Source organism: Canis aureus, unplaced genomic scaffold (genome assembly GCF_053574225.1).
Source record: "Canis aureus isolate CA01 unplaced genomic scaffold, VMU_Caureus_v.1.0 ptg000287l_RagTag, whole genome shotgun sequence".
In the NCBI taxonomy this organism is placed as follows: Eukaryota; Metazoa; Chordata; class Mammalia; order Carnivora; family Canidae; genus Canis; species Canis aureus.
Genome location: NW_027554531.1, coordinates 815 through 22,667, shown reverse-complemented (window position 1 = coordinate 22,667; position 21,853 = coordinate 815). Strand labels below are relative to the sequence as shown.

The 21,853-nt window shown below is 39.6% G+C and overlaps 2 pseudogenes; both read left to right on the top strand.

The window, feature by feature from the left end:
- Positions 1 to 1,216: 1,216 nt before the first annotated feature.
- Positions 1,217 to 2,171, top strand: LOC144309959 (18S ribosomal RNA; annotated as a pseudogene).
- A 15,793-nt stretch (positions 2,172 to 17,964) lies between these two features.
- On the top strand, positions 17,965 to 18,920 carry LOC144309960 (18S ribosomal RNA; annotated as a pseudogene).
- Positions 18,921 to 21,853: the final 2,933 nt, after the last annotated feature.

The window sequence follows — 21,853 nt, the reverse complement described above, 5'->3', positions numbered from 1 at the left end:
ACGTCGTGCATTAATGGCTTGCCCCATGCATATAAGCATGTACATGATATTATATCTTTACATAGGACATGTCTAGTCCAATTCCACAACCCATTGATCCTCAACAGTAACTAGATGCATATCACTTAGTCCAATAAGGGCTTAATCACCATGCCTCGAGAAACCATCAATCCTTGCCTGTAATGTCACTCTTCTCGCTCCGGGCCCATGCTAATGTGGGGGTTACTATCATGAAACTATACCTGGCATCTGGTTCTTACCTCAGGGCCATGACTCTATTTATTCCAATCCTACTAATTCTCGCAAATGGGACATCTCGATGGACTAGTGACTAATCAGCCCATGATCACACATAACTGTGGTGTCATGCATTTGGTATCTTTTATTTTTAGGGGGGGAATCTGCTATCACTCATCTATGACCGCAACGGCACTAACTCTAACTTATCTTCTGCTCTCAGGGAATATGCCCGTCGCGGCCCTAATGCAGTCAAATAACTTGTAGCTGGACTTATTCATTATCATTTATCAACTCACGCATAAAATCAAGGTGCTATTCAGTCAATGGTTTCAGGACATATAATTCTAGGACACACGTGTGTACACGTACGTACACGTGTGTACACGTACGTACACGTGTGTACACGTACGTACACGTGTGTACACGTACGTACACGTGTGTACACGTACGTACACGTGTGTACACGTACGTACACGTACGTACACGTGTGTACACGTACGTACACGTGTGTACACGTACGTACACGTGTGTACACGTACGTACACGTGTGTACACGTACGTACACGTGTGTACACGTACGTACACGTGTGTACACGTACGTACACGTACGTACACGTACGTACACGTGTGTACACGTACGTACACGTGTGTACACGTACGTACACGTGTGTACACGTACGTACACGCGCAAGACATTAAGTTAACTTATACAAACCCCCCTTTACCCCCCATAAACTCATGTCATCTATTATACACTTATTTATGTCCTGCCAAACCCCAAAAACAGGACTAAGTGCATACAATACTCACAAGCTTTATTTAAATTGTATACAAATGTATTGCTACTCTAGTTAACTTAACACAACAGTCTTACACGCATTCGATCTCGTGGTCTATCTATAGATAGCATCCCCTTTTTTTTTCCTCTCATATTTACTATGTATTTTATAAGATGAGTCGCACGACTCCATAAACACAAAGGTTTGGTCCTAGCCTTCCTATTAGTTCTTAGTAGACTTACACATGCAAGTCTCCACGCCCCAGTGAGAATGCCCTTAAAATCAGCAGTGATCTAAAGGAGCAGGTATCAAGCACACTCTTAAGTAGCTCATAACACCTTGCTAAGCCACACCCCCACGGGATACAGCAGTGATAAAAATTAAGCCATAAACGAAAGTTTGACTAAGCCATACTAAAAAGGGTTGGTAAATTTCGTGCCAGCCACCGCGGTCATACGATTAACCCAAACTAATAGGCCCACGGCGTAAAGCGTGTTTAAGATACCTTTGCACTAAAGTTAAAACTTAACTAAGCCGTAAAAAGCTACAGTTACCATAAAATAGACCACGAAAGTGACTTTATAATAATCTGACTACACGATAGCTAAGACCCAAACTGGGATTAGATACCCCACTATGCTTAGCCCTAAACATAGATAATTTTACAACAAAATAATTCGCCAGAGGACTACTAGCAATAGCTTAAAACTCAAAGGACTTGGCGGTGCTTTATATCCCTCTAGAGGAGCCTGTTCTATAATCGATAAACCCCGATAAACCTCACCACCCTTTGCTAATTCAGTCTATATACCGCCATCTTCAGCAAACCCTCAAAAGGTAGAATAGTAAGCACAATCATTTTACATAAAAAAGTTAGGTCAAGGTGTAACTTATGGGGTGGGAAGAAATGGGCTACATTTTCTACCCAAGAACATTCCACGAACGTTTTTATGAAATTAAAAACTGAAGGAGGATTTAGTAGTAAATTAAGAATAGAGAGCTTAATTGAATAGGGCCATGAAGCACGCACACACCGCCCGTCACCCTCCTCAAGTAATAAGACACAACCATAACCATATTAACTTAACTAAGACACAAGAGGAGACAAGTCGTAACAAGGTAAGCATACCGGAAGGTGTGCTTGGATTAATCAAAGTGTAGCTTAACTAAAGCGTCTGGCCTACACCCAGAAGATTTCATTACTTATGACCACTTTGAACAAAAGCTAGCCCAACTAACCCCAAACTTAAGTATCACAGACATATAAAGTAAAACATTTAGTTAAATAATAAAAGTATAGGAGATAGAAATTTTAATTGGAGCGATAGAGATAGTACCGTAAGGGAATGATGAAAGACATCTTAACAGTATTAAACAGCAAAGATTACCCCTTTTACCTTTTGCATAATGAACTAGCCAGAAACGACTTAACAAAGAGAACTTAAGCTAAGCTCCCCGAAACCAGACGAGCTACCCATAAACAATCTAAAAGGATCAACTCATCTATGTAGCAAAATAGTGAGAAGATTTGTGGGTAGAGGTGAAAAGCCTAACGAGCCTGGTGATAGCTGGTTGCCCACAAACAGAATTTTAGTTCAACTTTAAATTTACCTAAAAAAAACAAAATTTTAATGTAAATTTAAAATATAGTCTAAGAAGGTACAGCTTCTTAGAATCAGGATACAACCTTTATTAGAGAGTATATACTAACATCACCATAGTTGGCTTAAAAGCAGCCACCAATTGAGAAAGCGTTCCAGCTCAACAAACAATATAACTTAATCCCAATCATATTACATCAACTCCTAATTATACCTCCTGGGCCATTCTATTTAAATATAGAAGCAACAATGCTAGTATGAGTAACAAGAACTATTTTCTCCCCGCATAAGCTTATATCAGAAACGGATAGACCACTGATAGTTAACAATCTGATAATATCAACCCAAAAATGAAATACTTATCTACCCTATTGTTAACCCAACACAGGCATGCATTTAAGGAAAGATTAAAAGGAGTAAAAGGAACTCGGCAAACACAAACCCCGCCTGTTTACCAAAAACATCACCTCCAGCATTTCTAGTATTGGAGGCACTGCCTGCCCAGTGACACTTGTTTAACGGCCGCGGTATCCTGACCGTGCAAAGGTAGCATAATCATTTGTTCTCTAAATAAGGACTTGTATGAATGGCCACACGAGGGTTTAACTGTCTCTTATTCCCAATCAGTGAAATTGACCTTCCCGTGAAGAGGCGGGAATGCCACAATAAGACGAGAAGACCCTATGGAGCTTTAATTAACTAACCCAAACTTATGGATACTAAATACCTACAAGGCATAACATTACACCATTATTGTGGGTTAGCAATTTAGGTTGGGGTGACCTCGGAATATAAAAAAACTCCCGAGTGATTAAAATTTAGACCCACAAGTCAAAATATAACATCACTTATTGATCCAATAATTTTTGATCAACGGAACAAGTTACCCTAGGGATAACAGCGCAATCCTATTCAAGAGTCCATATCGACAATAGGGTTTACGACCTCGATGTTGGATCAGGACATCCTAATGGTGCAGCAGCTATTAAGGGTTCGTTTGTTCAACGATTAAAGTCCTACGTGATCTGAGTTCAGACCGGAGTAATCCAGGTCGGTTTCTATCTATTATATAACCTCCCCCAGTACGAAAGGACAAGGGATGTAAGGCCTACCTCACAAAGGCGCCTTAAAACTAATAGATGAAGTCAACTCAATCTAACCAGTTTATCTCCTCATAAGCCCGAGAAAAGGGGCTTTGTTAGGGTGGCAGAGCCCGGTAACTGCGTAAAACTTAAACCTTTATTATCAGAGGTTCAATTCCTCTCCCTAACAAAATGTTCTTTATCAACATTATCTCTCTTATCATCCCAATCCTTCTTGCCGTAGCCTTCCTCACCCTCGTTGAACGAAAAGTCTTAGGCTACATACAACTTCGAAAAGGGCCTAATATCGTAGGCCCCTACGGCCTCCTTCAACCAATCGCAGATGCAGTAAAACTCTTCACAAAAGAACCTCTACGACCACTTACATCCTCCATATCAATATTCATTCTAGCCCCCATTCTAGCTCTATCACTAGCCCTAACTATATGAATCCCTCTCCCAATGCCCTACCCACTCATTAATATAAACTTAGGAGTCCTATTCATACTAGCAATATCAAGTCTCGCCGTATACTCCATCCTTTGGTCAGGATGAGCCTCAAACTCCAAATACGCTCTAATCGGAGCCCTCCGAGCAGTAGCTCAAACAATCTCATATGAAGTAACACTAGCAATCATTCTCCTATCAGTCCTCCTAATAAACGGGTCATTTACACTATCCACACTAATTATCACCCAAGAACATATATGACTAATCTTTCCGGCCTGGCCCCTAGCCATGATATGATTCATTTCTACTCTAGCAGAAACTAACCGAGCCCCCTTCGACTTAACTGAAGGAGAATCCGAACTAGTTTCTGGATTTAACGTAGAGTATGCAGCGGGTCCTTTTGCCCTATTCTTTCTAGCAGAGTACGCAAATATCATTATAATAAATATCCTCACAACAATTCTATTCTTCGGTGCATTCCACAACCCATTTATACCAGAACTCTACTCTATTAACTTCACTATAAAAACCCTCTTACTAACTATCTGCTTCCTATGAATTCGAGCATCATACCCTCGATTCCGCTATGATCAATTAATACACTTATTGTGAAAAAATTTTCTACCCCTAACTTTAGCCCTATGCATATGACATGTTGCCTTACCCATTATTACCGCGAGTATCCCACCCCAAACATAAGAAATATGTCTGATAAAAGAGTTACTTTGATAGAGTAAATAATAGAGGTTTAAATCCTCTTATTTCTAGAATAATAGGCTTCGAACCTAATCTTAAGAATTCAAAGATCTTCGTGCTACCAAACTTACACTATATTCTACAGTAAGGTCAGCTAAATTAAGCTATCGGGCCCATACCCCGAAAATGTTGGTTTATACCCTTCCCGTACTAATAAAACCCCCTATTCTCACTATTATTATAGCAACTATCATGGCAGGGACCATAATCGTCATACTAAGCTCGCACTGATTACTGATCTGAATTGGATTCGAAATAAACATGCTAGCCATCATCCCTATCCTCATAAAAAAGTATAATCCACGAGCCATAGAAGCCTCTACAAAATATTTTCTTACACAAGCTACTGCCTCAATATTACTAATAATAGGAGTCACCATTAACCTTCTTTACTCCGGCCAATGAGTAATCTCAAAAATCTCAAACCCCATCGCATCCATCATAATAACCACCGCCCTAACAATAAAACTAGGCCTATCTCCATTCCACTTCTGAGTTCCCGAAGTAGCACAAGGAGTAACACTTATATCAGGAATAATCCTACTAACATGACAAAAAATCGCACCTATATCCATCCTATATCAAATCTCCCCATCAATTAACACCAACCTTCTTATACTAATAGCCCTCGCATCCGTTCTAGTAGGAGGCTGAGGCGGACTAAATCAAACTCAACTACGAAAAATCATAGCATACTCCTCCATTGCCCACATAGGCTGAATAGCCGCTATCATTATTTACAACCCTACAATAATAATCCTAAACTTAACTTTATATATTCTAATAACACTATCTACCTTCATACTATTCATATTAAACTCATCCACCACAACCTTATCCTTATCCCACATATGAAATAAATTTCCCCTAATCACCTCCATAATCTTAATCTTAATATTATCCCTAGGAGGACTACCCCCATTATCTGGCTTCATCCCTAAATGAATAATTATTCAAGAATTAACAAAAAATAACATAATTATTATTCCAACACTAATAGCCATCACCGCTCTACTTAACTTATATTTCTACCTGCGACTCACATATAGCACCGCACTTACCATATTCCCGTCCACAAATAACATAAAAATAAAATGACAATTCGAGTACACAAAAAAGGCAACCCTACTACCCCCCTTAATCATTATCTCAACTATACTACTCCCGCTAACACCTATATTATCAGTCTTGGACTAGGAGTTTAGGTTAGACCAGACCAAGAGCCTTCAAAGCTCTAAGCAAGTGCTATACACTTAACCCCTGACCAAATCACCTCTAAGGGCTGCAAGAATCTATCTTACATCAATTGAATGCAAATCAAACACTTTAATTAAGCTAAGCCCTCCCTAGATTGGTGAGCTTCTACCTCACGAAATTTTAGTTAACAGCTAAATACCCTAGTAACTGGCTTCAATCTACCTTCTCCCGCCGCGTAGAAAAAAAAGGCGGGAGAAGCCCCGGCGGCGTCTAGGCTGCTTCTTTGAATTTGCAATTCAATATGAAAATTCACCACAGAGCTTGGCAAAAAGAGGACTTAAACCTCTATTTTTAGATTTACAGTCTAATGCTTTTATCAGCCATTTTACCTATGTTCATTAACCGATGACTGTTCTCTACTAATCACAAAGATATTGGTACTTTATACTTACTATTTGGAGCATGAGCCGGCATAGTAGGCACTGCCTTGAGCCTCCTCATCCGAGCCGAACTAGGTCAGCCCGGTACTTTACTAGGCGACGATCAAATTTATAACGTCGTCGTAACCGCCCATGCTTTCGTAATAATCTTCTTCATAGTCATGCCCATTATAATTGGGGGCTTTGGAAACTGACTAGTGCCATTAATAATTGGTGCTCCGGACATGGCATTCCCCCGAATAAATAACATGAGCTTCTGACTTCTTCCTCCATCTTTTCTTCTACTATTAGCATCTTCTATGGTAGAAGCAGGTGCAGGAACGGGGTGGACCGTTTACCCCCCACTGGCTGGCAATCTGGCCCATGCAGGAGCATCCGTTGATCTTACAATTTTCTCCTTACATTTAGCCGGAGTCTCTTCTATTTTAGGGGCAATTAATTTCATTACTACTATTATCAACATAAAACCCCCTGCAATATCCCAGTATCAAACCCCCCTATTTGTATGATCAGTACTAATTACAGCAGTTCTACTCCTACTATCCCTGCCTGTACTGGCTGCTGGAATTACAATACTTTTAACAGACCGTAATCTTAATACGACATTTTTCGATCCCGCTGGAGGAGGAGACCCTATCCTATATCAACACTTATTCTGATTCTTCGGACATCCTGAAGTTTACATTCTTATCCTGCCAGGGTTCGGAATAATTTCTCACATTGTCACTTACTACTCAGGGAAAAAAGAGCCTTTCGGCTATATAGGAATAGTATGGGCAATAATATCTATTGGGTTTTTAGGCTTTATCGTATGAGCTCACCATATGTTTACTGTAGGAATAGACGTAGACACACGAGCATACTTCACATCCGCCACTATAATTATCGCTATTCCAACAGGAGTAAAAGTATTTAGTTGACTGGCAACACTTCACGGAGGCAATATTAAATGATCTCCAGCTATGCTATGAGCTTTAGGGTTTATTTTCTTATTCACAGTAGGCGGGCTAACAGGCATTGTCCTAGCTAATTCGTCCTTAGACATCGTTCTTCATGATACGTATTATGTTGTAGCTCATTTTCACTATGTGCTCTCAATGGGAGCAGTTTTTGCCATTAGGGAGGATTTGCCCACTGATTCCCCTTATTCTCAGGTTATACTCTTAACGATACTTGAGCAAAGATTCACTTTACAATTATATTTGTGGGAGTAAATATAACTTTCTTCCCTCAGCATTTCCTAGGTTTATCCGGAATACCTCGTCGGTACTCTGACTATCCAGATGCATATACCACCTGAAATACCGTCTCCTCTATAGGATCGTTTATCTCGCTTACAGCGGTGATGCTTATAATTTTTATAATCTGAGAGGCCTTTGCATCCAAACGAGAAGTTGCTATAGTAGAACTTACTACAACTAATATTGAATGACTACATGGATGTCCCCCTCCATATCACACGTTCGAAGAACCTACATATGTAATCCAAAAATAAGAAAGGAAGGAATCGAACCCCCTAAAATTGGTTTCAAGCCAATGTCATAACCACTATGTCTTTCTCAATCAGGAGGTATTAGTAAAATATTACATAACTTTGTCAAGGTTAAATTATAGGTGAAACCCCTATATACCTCTATGGCGTACCCATTTCAACTCGGATTACAGGACGCAACCTCCCCTATTATAGAGGAGCTACTTCATTTTCATGACCATACACTAATAATTGTATTCTTAATCAGTTCTTTAGTTCTCTACATCATTTCCCTAATATTGACTACAAAATTAACTCATACAAGCACAATAGACGCACAGGAAGTAGAAACAGTATGAACTATCCTACCCGCCATTATCCTAATCCTAATCGCTCTACCTTCCCTCCGAATCCTTTATATAATAGACGAAATCAATAACCCCTCTTTAACCGTGAAAACAATAGGCCACCAATGATACTGAAGCTATGAATATACTGATTATGAAGACTTAAACTTTGACTCCTACATAATCCCAACACAAGAATTAAAGCCAGGAGAACTCCGACTATTAGAAGTAGACAACCGAGTTGTCCTCCCAATAGAAATAACCATCCGAATACTTATTTCTTCAGAAGACGTTTTGCATTCATGAGCTGTTCCATCACTAGGTCTAAAAACTGACGCTATTCCAGGACGACTAAACCAAACCACCCTTATAGCCATACGACCGGGACTGTATTATGGCCAGTGCTCTGAAATCTGCGGATCTAACCATAGCTTTATACCCATTGTTCTTGAAATAGTCCCCCTATCTTATTTTGAAACCTGATCTGCCTTAATAGTATAACCTAGACTAGACTTACTCATTAAGAAGCTATAAAGCATTAACCTTTTAAGTTAAAGACTGGGAGTTTTAACCTCCCCTTAATGAAATGCCACAGCTAGACACATCCACCTGATTTATTATAATCTTTTCAATATTTCTCACCCTCTTCATTCTATTCCAACTAAAAATTTCAAATCACCACTACCCGGAAAACCCAATAACCAAGTCTACTAAAATCACTAGTCAACATAATCCTTGAGAAAACAAATGAACGAAAATTTATTCGCCTCTTTCGCTGCCCCCTCAATAATAGGTCTCCCTATTGTAGTACTGATCGTCATATTCCCTTCCATTTTATTCCCAGCACCCAATCGCCTAATCAATAATCGGTTAATCTCCATTCAGCAATGATTAATTCAATTAACATCAAAACAAATACTAGCAATTCATAATCAAAAGGGACGAACCTGAGCTCTCATACTTATATCACTAATTCTATTCATTGGTTCAACTAACCTACTTGGACTACTACCCCACTCATTTACGCCCACGACACAACTCTCTATAAACCTCGGAATAGCAATCCCCCTATGAGCAGGGACAGTAATTACCGGTTTCCGCTATAAGACCAAAGCATCCTTGGCACACTTTCTACCCCAAGGCACCCCTCTTCCCCTAATTCCAATACTAGTAATCATCGAAACTATTAGTCTATTCATTCAACCCATAGCTCTAGCCGTTCGATTAACCGCCAATATTACTGCAGGACACCTCCTAATCCATTTGATTGGAGGGGCTACCTTAGCTCTTATTAATATTAGCGCGACCACAGCTTTCATCACTTTTATTATTTTAATTCTATTTACGATTCTAGAGTTTGCTGTTGCCTTAATTCAAGCCTATGTCTTTACCTTACTAGTAAGTCTATACTTACATGACAACACCTAATGACCCACCAAACTCACGCTTACCATATAGTTAACCCAAGCCCATGACCGCTAACAGGAGCCCTTTCTGCCCTTCTTATAACATCGGGTCTTATCATATGATTTCACTATAACTCAATATCCCTACTTACATTAGGATTCACAACCAACCTGCTAACCATATACCAGTGATGACGAGATGTGATCCGAGAAGGCACATTCCAAGGACATCACACCCCTATTGTACAAAAAGGACTACGGTACGGAATAGTTCTTTTTATTGTATCAGAAGTATTTTTCTTTGCAGGCTTCTTTTGAGCCTTTTACCATTCCAGCCTAGCCCCTACTCCTGAACTTGGAGGTTGCTGACCTCCCACCGGCATTATTCCTCTTAACCCACTAGAAGTTCCTCTACTCAACACCTCAGTCCTCCTAGCCTCCGGAGTATCTATTACTTGAGCCCATCATAGTTTAATAGAAGGCAATCGTAAACACATACTTCAAGGCCTATTTATTACAATCTCCTTAGGCGTATATTTTACACTATTACAGGCCTCCGAATACTACGAGACATCTTTTACAATCTCCGACGGAGTGTACGGATCTACCTTTTTTATAGCTACTGGGTTTCACGGACTACATGTAATTATTGGCTCCACATTCCTTATCGTGTGCTTTCTCCGACAACTATACTACCACTTCACATCAAACCACCACTTCGGATTTGAAGCCGCTGCATGATATTGACACTTTGTTGATGTAGTCTGACTATTCTTATATGTATCTATTTATTGATGAGGATCCTATTTCTTTAGTATAACTAGTACAATTGACTTCCAATCAGTTAGCTCCAGATCAACCTGGAAAGAAGTAATAAACGTAATACTAACCTTGATAACTAATGTAACCCTAGCGTCCTTACTTGTACTAATCGCATTCTGACTTCCCCAACTAAATATTTATACAGACAAGACAAGCCCCTACGAATGTGGTTTTGACCCCATGGGATCTGCTCGCCTACCTTTCTCTATAAAATTCTTCCTAGTTGCCATCACATTCCTGCTTTTCGACCTAGAAATCGCACTCCTACTCCCACTTCCCTGAGCGTCACAAACCAACAAGTTGACAACAATACTTATCATAGCACTCCTACTAATCTCCCTCCTAGCTGCAAGCCTAGCGTACGAATGAACCGAAAAGGGGCTAGAATGAACCGAATATGATAATTAGTTTAAGCCAAAACAAATGATTTCGACTCATTAGATTATGATTTATCTCATAATTATCATATGTCCATAGTATATATTAATATCTTTCTGGCATTCATTCTTTCTCTAATAGGTATACTTGTTTATCGATCACACCTAATATCATCGCTACTATGCTTAGAGGGCATAATATTATCACTATTTGTAATAATATCTGTAACTATTCTCAACAACCACCTTACATTAGCCAGCATGATACCAATCGTACTACTAGTATTTGCTGCCTGCGAAGCAGCATTAGGACTATCTCTACTAGTTATAGTATCTAACACCTACGGGACTGATTACGTACAAAACCTAAACCTCTTACAATGCTAAAAATTATCATCCCCACTATCATACTGATCCCCCTTACATGAGTATCAAAGCCTAACATAATCTGAATTAACACGACAACATATGGTTTGCTAATCAGCTTAATCAGCTTATTCTACCTGAATCAACCAAATGATAATACATTGAACCCCTCCTTAATATTTTTCTCTGACTCCCTATCAGCACCGCTACTAGCACTTACAACATGACTTCTACCCCTTATACTTATAGCAAGCCAACACCATTTATCAAAAGAACCCTTAACTCGAAAAAAACTATATATTTCAATACTGATTCTTCTCCAGTTGTTCCTAATTATAACTTTCACCGCCTCTGAACTTATCTTCTTTTACATCCTATTTGAGGCAACACTAATCCCAACCCTGATCATTATTACCCGATGGGGGAATCAAACTGAACGACTAAACGCAGGGCTCTACTTCTTATTTTATACTTTAATAGGATCTCTCCCACTCCTAGTAGCTCTCCTTTACATCCACAATTTCATGGGCTCCCTAAATTTTCTCATAATTCAATACTGAATTCAACCTCTGCCAAACTCCTGATCTAATGTTTTCTTATGATTGGCATGCATGATAGCATTCATAGTAAAGATACCTCTATACGGCCTCCACTTGTGACTACCAAAAGCACACGTAGAGGCCCCTATTGCCGGCTCCATGGTACTTGCCGCCGTACTCCTGAAATTAGGAGGCTATGGCATGATACGAATTACAACCCTACTAAACCCCCTGACCAACTTCATAGCGTATCCTTTCATAATATTATCTCTATGAGGCATAATCATAACAAGCTCTATCTGTCTCCGTCAAACAGATCTAAAATCCCTAATTGCATACTCCTCAGTTAGTCATATGGCACTCGTTATTGTAGCGGTTCTTATTCAAACACCATGAAGTTATATAGGTGCAACAGCCCTAATAATTGCCCATGGTTTAACATCCTCGATGCTATTCTGCTTAGCCAACTCCAATTACGAACGAATCCATAGCCGTACTATGATTCTCGCACGAGGACTTCAAACCCTCCTTCCCCTGATAGCAGCCTGATGGTTATTAGCAAGCCTCACAAATCTGGCTCTTCCTCCAACAATTAATCTTATCGGAGAACTATTTGTAGTGATATCCTCATTCTCATGATCCAACATTACTATTATTCTAATAGGAATTAACATCACCATCACTGCCCTATACTCACTTTATATACTAATCACCACACAGCGTGGTAAATATTCCCACCATATCAAAAATATCAAACCGTCATTCACACGAGAAAATGCCCTAATAACCTTGCATCTACTGCCTCTACTCCTCCTATCCCTTAACCCTAAAATTATTCTCGGTCCCATCTACTGTAAGCATAGTTTAACAAAAACATTAGATTGTGAATCTAATAATAAAAGCTCAAACCTTTTTGCTTACCGAAAAAGTACTGCAAGAACTGCTAACTCATGCTCCCATGTATAAGAACATGGCTTTTTCAACTTTTATAGGATAGAAGTAATCCATTGGTCTTAGGAACCAAAAAATTGGTGCAACTCCAAATAAAAGTAATAAATATATTTACTTCATGCATAATCACAGCTCTAGTCATTCTTACTTTGCCCATCATTATAACCTCTACTAAACTCTACAAAAATAAGCTATACCCATACTATGTAAAAACCGCTACTTCTTACGCATTCATAATTAGCATAATTCCCACAATAATATTCATCTACTCAGGACAGGAAACAATTGTTTCAAACTGACATTGAATAACAATCCAGACCATAAAACTATCCATGAGTTTTAAATTAGACTACTTCTCAATAATCTTTGTGCCCGTAGCCCTTTTTGTCACGTGGTCTATTATAGAGTTTTCTATATGATATATACACTCCGATCCTTATATTAACCGATTTTTCAAGTATCTTCTCTTATTTCTTATTACTATAATAGTCTTAGTCACCGCAAACAACATATTCCAACTATTCATTGGCTGAGAAGGAGTTGGCATTATATCATTTTTACTTATTGGATGATGATACGGCCGAACCGATGCAAATACAGCTGCCCTACAAGCTATCCTCTATAACCGTATTGGAGATGTAGGCTTCATTATAACCATAGCATGGTTTCTATTGAACTTAAACACATGAGACCTTCAACAAATCTTTATTACAACAAACGATAATTTTAATTTGCCGCTACTTGGCTTACTATTAGCAGCTACCGGTAAATCTGCTCAATTCGGCTTACATCCCTGACTCCCCTCAGCCATAGAAGGCCCCACTCCTGTATCAGCCCTACTTCACTCAAGCACAATAGTTGTAGCAGGAGTATTTCTTCTTATCCGCTTTCATCCACTAATAGAGCATAATCAAACTATTCAAACCCTCACTTTATGCTTAGGGGCTATTACTACACTATTTACTGCAATCTGCGCTCTTACACAGAACGATATCAAAAAAATTGTAGCGTTCTCTACCTCAAGCCAACTAGGCCTAATAATAGTAACAATTGGCATTAACCAGCCTTACCTAGCCTTCTTACACATCTGCACTCACGCATTTTTTAAAGCTATGTTATTCATATGTTCAGGGTCAATTATCCACAGCCTAAACGATGAACAAGACATTCGAAAGATAGGTGGCCTATTTAAAGTCCTTCCCTTCACCACAACTTCCCTGATTGTCGGAAGCCTCGCATTAACAGGCATACCTTTCCTTACAGGATTCTACTCCAAAGACCTGATCATCGAGTCCGCTAACACGTCGAATACCAACGCCTGAGCCCTCTTAATTACACTCGTTGCCACATCCCTAACCGCTGCCTACAGCACCCGAATTATATTCTTCGCTCTACTAGGCCAGCCCCGCTTCTCCCCTATAATCCTTATCAACGAGAATAATCCTCTCCTAATTAACTCTATTAAACGACTCCTTATCGGAAGTGTATTTGCAGGATACATTATCTCCCACAGCATCACACCCACCACCATCCCACAGATAACTATGCCTCATTATCTAAAAATGATAGCCCTTGCAGTAACTATCTTGGGTTTCATCCTGGCACTAGAACTAAACCTTACCATACAAGGACTCAAATTTAACTATCCATCTAATTACTTTAAATTTTCCACCCTCCTTGGCTATTATCCAACCATTATGCACCGCCTCACACCTAAAACAAGTTTAACCATCAGCCAGAAATCAGCATCTATACTTCTGGACTCCATCTGACTAGAAAACATCCTACCCAAATCAATCTCGTATTTCCAAATAAAATCTTCTACCCTTATTTCAAATCAAAAGGGTCTCATCAAGCTCTATTTCCTATCGTTCATACTAACTATAATTCTCAGCCTACTAATCCTTAATTACCACGGGTAACTTCCATGATAACCAACACACCAGTTAACAGCGACCAACCTGTAACAATCACCAACCAGGTTCCATAACTATATAAAGCCGCAATACCCATAGCCTCTTCACTAAAAAACCCAGAGTCCCCCGTATCATAAATTACCCAATCCCCTATTCCATTAAACTTTAATACTACCTCCACCTCATCATCCTTCAAAATATAGCAAGCAGTCAACAACTCAGACAATAGACCAGTAATAAAAGCCGCTAGAACAGCCTTATTTGAAACTCACACCTCAGGGTATTGCTCAGTAGCCATAGCAGTTGTATAACCAAATACTACTAATATACCCCCCAAATAAATTAAAAACACTATCAGCCCTAAAAAAGAACCCCCAAAATTCAGAACAATCGCACAACCAATCCCACCGCTAATAATTAGCACAAGCCCACCATAAATAGGAGATGGTTTAGTGGCAAAACCCACAAAACTCATCACAAAAACGATACTTAAAATAAATACAATGTATGTTATCATTATTCCTACATGGAATTTAACCATGACTAATGACATGAAAAATCATCGTTGTATTTCAACTATAAGAACATTAATGACCAACATTCGAAAAACCCACCCACTAGCCAAAATTGTCAACAATTCATTCATTGACCTCCCAGCGCCATCTAACATCTCTGCTTGATGGAATTTCGGGTCCTTATTAGGAGTATGCTTGATTCTACAGATTCTAACAGGTTTATTTCTAGCTATACACTACACATCGGACACGGCCACAGCTTTTTCATCGGTCACCCACATCTGTCGAGACGTTAACTACGGCTGAATTATCCGCTATATACATGCAAATGGCGCTTCCATATTCTTCATCTGCCTATTCATACATGTGGGACGAGGCCTATACTATGGATCCTATGTATTCATAGAAACATGAAACATTGGAATTGTACTACTATTCGCAACCATAGCCACAGCATTCATAGGCTATGTACTGCCGTGAGGACAAATATCATTTTGAGGGGCAACTGTAATCACTAACCTTCTCTCCGCCATCCCCTATATCGGAACCAACTTAGTAGAGTGAATCTGAGGTGGCTTCTCAGTAGACAAAGCAACCTTAACACGATTCTTTGCATTTCATTTTATCTTTCCATTCATCATCGCAGCTCTAGCAATAGTACACCTCCTATTTCTACACGAAACCGGATCCAACAACCCCTCAGGAATCACATCAGACTCAGACAAAATTCCGTTTCACCCCTACTACACAATTAAAGATATCCTAGGAATCCTACTCCTGCTCCTAGTCTTAATATCACTAGTTTTATTTTCACCAGACCTATTAGGAGATCCAGACAACTACACCCCTGCAAACCCCCTAAACACCCCTCCACATATCAAACCTGAATGATACTTCCTATTCGCCTATGCCATCCTACGATCTATCCCTAATAAATTAGGAGGTGTACTCGCCCTAGTATTCTCCATCCTAATTTTAGCATTCATTCCATTCCTCCACACATCTAAGCAACGCAGTATAATATTCCGACCCCTCAGCCAATGCCTATTCTGACTTTTAGTCGCCGATCTTCTCACTTTAACTTGGATTGGAGGACAGCCAGTTGAACACCCTTTCATCATTATCGGACAGGTCGCCTCAATTCTATATTTCACCATCCTATTGATTCTAATGCCAACAATTAGCGTTATCGAAAATAATCTTCTAAAATGAAGAGTCTTTGTAGTATAATCATTACCTTGGTCTTGTAAACCAAAAATGGAGAGTAGTCGCCCTCCCTAAGACTCAAGGAAGAAGCTCTTGCTCCACCATCAGCACCCAAAGCTGAAATTCTTCTTAAACTATTCCCTGACACCCCCTACATTCATATATTGGACCACCTCTACTGTGCTATGTCAGTATCTCCAAAAAATCCTTCTTTCCCTCCCCTATGTACGTCGTGCATTAATGGCTTGCCCCATGCATATAAGCATGTACATGATATTATATCTTTACATAGGACATGTCTAGTCCAATTCCACAACCCATTGATCCTCAACAGTAACTAGATGCATATCACTTAGTCCAATAAGGGCTTAATCACCATGCCTCGAGAAACCATCAATCCTTGCCTGTAATGTCACTCTTCTCGCTCCGGGCCCATGCTAATGTGGGGGTTACTATCATGAAACTATACCTGGCATCTGGTTCTTACCTCAGGGCCATGACTCTATTTATTCCAATCCTACTAATTCTCGCAAATGGGACATCTCGATGGACTAGTGACTAATCAGCCCATGATCACACATAACTGTGGTGTCATGCATTTGGTATCTTTTATTTTTAGGGGGGGAATCTGCTATCACTCATCTATGACCGCAACGGCACTAACTCTAACTTATCTTCTGCTCTCAGGGAATATGCCCGTCGCGGCCCTAATGCAGTCAAATAACTTGTAGCTGGACTTATTCATTATCATTTATCAACTCACGCATAAAATCAAGGTGCTATTCAGTCAATGGTTTCAGGACATATAATTCTAGGACACACGTGTGTACACGTACGTACACGTGTGTACACGTACGTACACGTGTGTACACGTACGTACACGTGTGTACACGTACGTACACGTGTGTACACGTACGTACACGTGTGTACACGTACGTACACGTGTGTACACGTACGTACACGTGTGTACACGTACGTACACGTGTGTACACGTACGTACACGTGTGTACACGTACGTACACGTGTGTACACGTACGTACACGTGTGTACACGTACGTACACGTACGTACACGTACGTACACGTGTGTACACGTACGTACACGTGTGTACACGTACGTACACGTGTGTACACGTACGTACACGCGCAAGACATTAAGTTAACTTATACAAACCCCCCTTACCCCCCATAAACTCATGTCATCTATTATACACTTATTTATGTCCTGCCAAACCCCAAAAACAGGACTAAGTGCATACAATACTCACAAGCTTTATTTAAATTGTATACAAATGTATTGCTACTCTAGTTAACTTAACACAACAGTCTTACACGCATTCGATCTCGTGGTCTATCTATAGATAGCATCCCCTTTTTTTTTCCTCTCATATTTACTATGTATTTTATTTATTATACACACTACAATTTCAGTATAAGTTAATGTAGCTTAATTAATAAAGCAAGGCACTGAAAATGCCAAGATGAGTCGCACGACTCCATAAACACAAAGGTTTGGTCCTAGCCTTCCTATTAGTTCTTAGTAGACTTACACATGCAAGTCTCCACGCCCCAGTGAGAATGCCCTTAAAATCAGCAGTGATCTAAAGGAGCAGGTATCAAGCACACTCTTAAGTAGCTCATAACACCTTGCTAAGCCACACCCCCACGGGATACAGCAGTGATAAAAATTAAGCCATAAACGAAAGTTTGACTAAGCCATACTAAAAAGGGTTGGTAAATTTCGTGCCAGCCACCGCGGTCATACGATTAACCCAAACTAATAGGCCCACGGCGTAAAGCGTGTTTAAGATACCTTTGCACTAAAGTTAAAACTTAACTAAGCCGTAAAAAGCTACAGTTACCATAAAATAGACCACGAAAGTGACTTTATAATAATCTGACTACACGATAGCTAAGACCCAAACTGGGATTAGATACCCCACTATGCTTAGCCCCTAAACATAGATAATTTTACAACAAAATAATTCGCCAGAGGACTACTAGCAATAGCTTAAAACTCAAAGGACTTGGCGGTGCTTTATATCCCTCTAGAGGAGCCTGTTCTATAATCGATAAACCCCGATAAACCTCACCACCCTTTGCTAATTCAGTCTATATACCGCCATCTTCAGCAAACCCTCAAAAGGTAGAATAGTAAGCACAATCATTTTACATAAAAAAGTTAGGTCAAGGTGTAACTTATGGGGTGGGAAGAAATGGGCTACATTTTCTACCCAAGAACATTCCACGAACGTTTTTATGAAATTAAAAACTGAAGGAGGATTTAGTAGTAAATTAAGAATAGAGAGCTTAATTGAATAGGGCCATGAAGCACGCACACACCGCCCGTCACCCTCCTCAAGTAATAAGACACAACCATAACCATATTAACTTAACTAAGACACAAGAGGAGACAAGTCGTAACAAGGTAAGCATACCGGAAGGTGTGCTTGGATTAATCAAAGTGTAGCTTAACTAAAGCGTCTGGCCTACACCCAGAAGATTTCATTACTTATGACCACTTTGAACAAAAGCTAGCCCAACTAACCCCAAACTTAAGTATCACAGACATATAAAGTAAAACATTTAGTTAAATAATAAAAGTATAGGAGATAGAAATTTTAATTGGAGCGATAGAGATAGTACCGTAAGGGAATGATGAAAGACATCTTAACAGTATTAAACAGCAAAGATTACCCCTTTTACCTTTTGCATAATGAACTAGCCAGAAACGACTTAACAAAGAGAACTTAAGCTAAGCTCCCCGAAACCAGACGAGCTACCCATAAACAATCTAAAAGGATCAACTCATCTATGTAGCAAAATAGTGAGAAGATTTGTGGGTAGAGGTGAAAAGCCTAACGAGCCTGGTGATAGCTGGTTGCCCACAAACAGAATTTTAGTTCAACTTTAAATTTACCTAAAAAAAACAAAATTTTAATGTAAATTTAAAATATAGTCTAAGAAGGTACAGCTTCTTAGAATCAGGATACAACCTTTATTAGAGAGTATATACTAACATCACCATAGTTGGCTTAAAAGCAGCCACCAATTGAGAAAGCGTTCCAGCTCAACAAACAATATAACTTAATCCCAATCATATTACATCAACTCCTAATTATACCTCCTGGGCCATTCTATTTAAATATAGAAGCAACAATGCTAGTATGAGTAACAAGAACTATTTTCTCCCCGCATAAGCTTATATCAGAAACGGATAGACCACTGATAGTTAACAATCTGATAATATCAACCCAAAAATGAAATACTTATCTACCCTATTGTTAACCCAACACAGGCATGCATTTAAGGAAAGATTAAAAGGAGTAAAAGGAACTCGGCAAACACAAACCCCGCCTGTTTACCAAAAACATCACCTCCAGCATTTCTAGTATTGGAGGCACTGCCTGCCCAGTGACACTTGTTTAACGGCCGCGGTATCCTGACCGTGCAAAGGTAGCATAATCATTTGTTCTCTAAATAAGGACTTGTATGAATGGCCACACGAGGGTTTAACTGTCTCTTATTCCCAATCAGTGAAATTGACCTTCCCGTGAAGAGGCGGGAATGCCACAATAAGACGAGAAGACCCTATGGAGCTTTAATTAACTAACCCAAACTTATGGATACTAAATACCTACAAGGCATAACATTACACCATTATTGTGGGTTAGCAATTTAGGTTGGGGTGACCTCGGAATATAAAAAAACTCCCGAGTGATTAAAATTTAGACCCACAAGTCAAAATATAACATCACTTATTGATCCAATAATTTTTGATCAACGGAACAAGTTACCCTAGGGATAACAGCGCAATCCTATTCAAGAGTCCATATCGACAATAGGGTTTACGACCTCGATGTTGGATCAGGACATCCTAATGGTGCAGCAGCTATTAAGGGTTCGTTTGTTCAACGATTAAAGTCCTACGTGATCTGAGTTCAGACCGGAGTAATCCAGGTCGGTTTCTATCTATTATATAACCTCCCCCAGTACGAAAGGACAAGGGATGTAAGGCCTACCTCACAAAGGCGCCTTAAAACTAATAGATGAAGTCAACTCAATCTAACCAGTTTATCTCCTCATAAGCCCGAGAAAAGGGGCTTTGTTAGGGTGGCAGAGCCCGGTAACTGCGTAAAACTTAAACCTTTATTATCAGAGGTTCAATTCCTCTCCCTAACAAAATGTTCTTTATCAACATTATCTCTCTTATCATCCCAATCCTTCTTGCCGTAGCCTTCCTCACCCTCGTTGAACGAAAAGTCTTAGGCTACATACAACTTCGAAAAGGGCCTAATATCGTAGGCCCCTACGGCCTCCTTCAACCAATCGCAGATGCAGTAAAACTCTTCACAAAAGAACCTCTACGACCACTTACATCCTCCATATCAATATTCATTCTAGCCCCCATCTAGCTCTATCACTAGCCCTAACTATATGAATCCCTCTCCCAATGCCCTACCCACTCATTAATATAAACTTAGGAGTCCTATTCATACTAGCAATATCAAGTCTCGCCGTATACTCCATCCTTTGGTCAGGATGAGCCTCAAACTCCAAATACGCTCTAATCGGAGCCCTCCGAGCAGTAGCTCAAACAATCTCATATGAAGTAACACTAGCAATCATTCTCCTATCAGTCCTCCTAATAAACGGGTCATTTACACTATCCACACTAATTATCACCCAAGAACATATATGACTAATCTTTCCGGCCTGGCCCCTAGCCATGATATGATTCATTTCTACTCTAGCAGAAACTAACCGAGCCCCCTTCGACTTAACTGAAGGAGAATCCGAACTAGTTTCTGGATTTAACGTAGAGTATGCAGCGGGTCCTTTTGCCCTATTCTTTCTAGCAGAGTACGCAAATATCATTATAATAAATATCCTCACAACAATTCTATTCTTCGGTGCATTCCACAACCCATTTATACCAGAACTCTACTCTATTAACTTCACTATAAAAACCCTCTTACTAACTATCTGCTTCCTATGAATTCGAGCATCATACCCTCGATTCCGCTATGATCAATTAATACACTTATTGTGAAAAAATTTTCTACCCCTAACTTTAGCCCTATGCATATGACATGTTGCCTTACCCATTATTACCGCGAGTATCCCACCCCAAACATAAGAAATATGTCTGATAAAAGAGTTACTTTGATAGAGTAAATAATAGAGGTTTAAATCCTCTTATTTCTAGAATAATAGGCTTCGAACCTAATCTTAAGAATTCAAAGATCTTCGTGCTACCAAACTTACACTATATTCTACAGTAAGGTCAGCTAAATTAAGCTATCGGGCCCATACCCCGAAAATGTTGGTTTATACCCTTCCCGTACTAATAAAACCCCCTATTCTCACTATTATTATAGCAACTATCATGGC